Raw genomic sequence first — 3875 nt, 5'->3', positions numbered from 1 at the left:
AAAGATTTCTATCTTGAATTTTAACAGGTAGACCAGAGGGAGATGATGGTTTCCCTGATGCTTCAGACTCTAAATTCAAGTTGCTGTGAGTAGTAGTCTTTAGGAAAACCTCCTCCTCTCTTGCAGGAGTATCGAACAAAGCTGCCAAATTGAGATACCCTGAAATCATCGCCAGCTGGTGGTGCAGAACCCACAGCAGTCAACCAGTGGCGTGTAACACACACCAGACAGAAATAAAGTGAACACGGAGATTTCACAAATTTATTACGAGTCCAGCCTAACGCTCATATTCAGAGCATGTGTGGATTTCCACCTCAAAAGAAAACAATTCCTGCAAGTCCCTCAGAATTGACCAGATTCTTAAAAGCTTTTCACTGGGGGAAAAAAACCCCCAACAAAACAACAAGGAAAACCAAACCCAAAAACCTTTAAACCATTTAAGGCCACCTTAGAAAGTCAGCCTGTAAGTATACAAAACACTGGAGAGCATCATATGCTAATCTGCACTTAACAAAACACATAGCATTACCAAGAGTAATTATACAGTCCAGCTATTAGTAGCTTTACCTCTGGCTGCTCTCCATCCGGCTTTCAAGCTACATCCTTTCCTTTCATCTTATTCTACACCACATGAAACAGGTGAGCTGTTCCCTTTATATAGCTCAGGGCTCCAGTCACATTGCTCTCAAAGCTAGGTATCTTCATTTAATCAGTTAAAAGAACCGAAATAATCAGAGATCTTTCATGAACTCCATGCCAAATTTTAATTCTGTTAAGCATTCAAAGCTTACCAAGTTAAAAAAAAAAAAAAATCAAGAAAATAATAATTAATTTTTCCTAGGAATATCTACTTTGAAAAGCTGCCCTGGAGGGTACATTTGTAGTTTAGGAGAATATCTTTCACAAATCACCCGTATATCACTGCTAGCAAGTTGCACAAAAAGAGATCTCCAATGCTTTTTATTGTCAAGGCAACACTGTGGTTTCTGCATCCCAATTGTTCATGCATAGATAGTAACAGCATCCACTTTTTATCTGATCCATTTGAATTTTCATCTTGACTTTAACCACTACTGATTTCTTACAGGAGAGTACAAATTGTTTAGGGTTATCTTCACCAGTAACAACTTCTGACAGCAAAGAGATGGCAATACTAGCCCTGAAGTCTGTATTTGTTACCTATGGATTAGATGACAGTGCCAAAGACTTAAACTGGGTAGAGCATTAATTTTCAGTTTTGGGGTCCTTGAATGTGTGGGTGAGAAGTAGTGAATTATTTTTAAGGGGTCTGTGCAAGCTAACTCAGATAAGGCAGACTCATGACAATGGGCTTAAATTGGCTTGAAAGGAGCCTGAAGTGCCCCTTGAAAATGCTGTTGGGGGTTGCAAACTGGAAAAGATTAGATGCCTGGGGCTATGCTATCTGCTCTGATTTAGGAGCTTGGGTCCTTGTTATCTGCTGTGCCATTCTTTCTCCAGTACAAGGTTAACCCCACATTCTTGCATATGGGTCCTCTTTCCACCTAGGCCATTTGACCCCAGAGAGTGCAGATATTGCCCCTTCAGGCATACAGCAGTTCTCTTGCTCTCCACCATATGCTTTTCTTTACAGCATCAGCTGATGTGCTGCTGGTGGGTGACTGTCATGATGCACCACAGGTCCCAGGATTAGGCCTCTGAGAAACTGCAACAGTACCTTGTAGATAAGTCAAATATTTCCTGACCTTCCTATATTCCCATGAACAAAACCAGTGAGACATCTTACTGAGTTTGTTCTGAGATATGTGCTGGTTTAGCAGTGGAGGAGCATTAAGATGTCTGTTAGTATGAAAATAAATAATATGTGTGTGTGAGGTTGGCTGTTAAGACAAAGAGCTGTATTTTCCAAACAGAGATGTATGTGGTGATAGTTTTGCTGTGAGTCCATCTGCTCTGTGGAGTCACCCTCCTGACATGGAGGTCACTGTTGTGTTCATTTGCTAAAGACCTCTGAAGAGCAGCTGGTACAACCTGTACAACTTCTCTCCAGACAGGGTAGACTTTAAAGTTAGGTCACATTAATCAGGTCTGTATCAGTCAAGCTTGGAAATTCCACCCTCCAGACAAACTTTACAATGGTGAAAATTTTTACTTTTGTGGTATTTTTCTCCCCTTATATTTCAACAAGATTTCTCTGGTGGTAGCTTGCGCCTGTCACCTTTCACTGTGCTGAGCAGAGCCTGGCCCTGCCTTCCCCATACGCTCCCATTTGGGAGCTGCAGACTGCAGGATGATCCCCCTTCATCCATCTCTTCCTCAGGCTGAAAAGCCCAGCCCTCTCTGCCTTCCCTCCTCCACTCTGTGCTCCAACTCCCTCACCATCTTGGTGCCCCTCCACTGGACTCACTCCATGATGTCCATGCCTGCCTTGTACCAAGGAGCCAAGGTGGGCCACAGCATTCTCAATTCAAGCTCATAAGCACTGAATATGTTGGAATAATCACTTCCCCCAACCTGCTGGCTGCATGCTTTCTGCAACAGCCCCATGTTTGGGGTTGAGTCACAACGAGGAGGTGGAGGTAAGCATGGTTAAGGATGGATATGCTGTAGGGCACTGAGGTAACACTGCTGCACACACTCCCATCACAAATAGGATGGCGTGGTTTCGGCAAACAGGGTGTCTGCTCACAGCTTTGTGCCCCACCCTGCTGCTCAGACAGACAAATGCTGGTGAATCACTATAATTCAAAAAGAGTGTAGTTTGCTTTCAATTGCCACAGCTGTGAGCTGCAGTGCTCAGATGATTCACAAAGGGTTCTGCCTTCCAGGCCCAGGGGCTGGGGAGGCCACTGGTTGTAATGCCAGACATTGCAACCTCATCTGTGCTCAAGGGGTCTTACTTGCACTGAGGGAGTTGGAGAGATTTGAATTGAAACCACAGTGCTTATTCCTTTCTGTCCTTCTCTTCTGTTCCTCTACATTAATACACTATGGAAGCTGCCAGGGAGGTGTTAACTGTTTTGTTTGCTGTTTTGTTATTGGATTTGGCTGGAGAACTGTTGTGGAGAATTGTGTGGGGGAGGTCTCCCTCTGTTCCTAGTTCAACTTAGGAAACGTGGCAAGGTCACCAAAGAGTGGGCAAATTTCTTTGTCAAGCCGTAGACAGATTTCATATGGGTCATGAGAAGAACTCCAACCTTAACGCTACCACCACCAACAGTCTTACAAGAGCTGTGAACTATTTGGCAAAGAAAACTGGCAGTTTTGTAACCAAAATCCAATTTCACAGGAGAGTTAGCTTTGTGCCTTTTTTTGGATACTGTTTTGCTGTTGTGAAAAGCAATACATATGGAGGCCCATTAGAGCCTAAGGCTATTGTTGATCAGTCTTGACTCATTCTTGGCACTCCTTTACCTTCCTTTGATAGCTCAGCTGATAGAGTGGAGGACTGTAGGCTGTCTCTGAAAATTAATCCTTAGGTCGCTGGTTCAACTCCAGCTCAAAGGAAAGATTTTTGAGGTTTGTTTTCGCTTTTGTCTTTCACTTTTTTTCCAGAGTTTACAACTTTGCAGAACTTCCCCTTCCAACCACTCTATACCCTGTGAGAAATTTAGTCTATTTTCGTTGTCTGCTTCAGATGGTTCTTACAGCTGCGGTGCTGTAACCACTGTCATCTCTCTATGGAGCATTCATTCAGGAGTTGGACTCAGTGATCCTTGTGGGTCCCTTCCTACTAAGAATATTCAGTGAAATTTATGAAATCTACCTAATCAGTTGATGCCCAACATAAGAGCTTCTGTTCCTGCAGGGGCTCAAAACCTTCCACAGGCCCTTGAGAGTTGGAGCAGGCACATGGTGCAGAACTTGCAAAGCCTCTTTTACCTGAGTTGGGTGTG

The 3875-nt window shown here is 43.6% G+C and overlaps 1 non-coding gene across 1 annotated transcript; it reads left to right on the top strand.

The window, feature by feature from the left end:
* Window positions 1-3396: 3396 nt before the first annotated feature.
* Window positions 3397-3486, top strand: TRNAY-GUA. Its single transcript is given in 2 exon segments — window positions 3397-3433; window positions 3451-3486. It is a non-coding gene; the product is annotated as a tRNA-Tyr (tRNA).
* The last annotated feature ends 389 nt before the right edge of the window (window positions 3487-3875 follow it).

This window comes from Corvus kubaryi, unplaced genomic scaffold, assembly GCF_017639235.1.
Source record: "Corvus kubaryi isolate FWS band 111438036 unplaced genomic scaffold, C.kubaryi_AGA036_p1.0 69, whole genome shotgun sequence".
Taxonomy (NCBI): Eukaryota; Metazoa; Chordata; class Aves; order Passeriformes; family Corvidae; genus Corvus; species Corvus kubaryi.
Note: the sequence above shows the minus strand (reverse complement) of the source record. Positions and strands in the feature narration are given on the sequence as shown.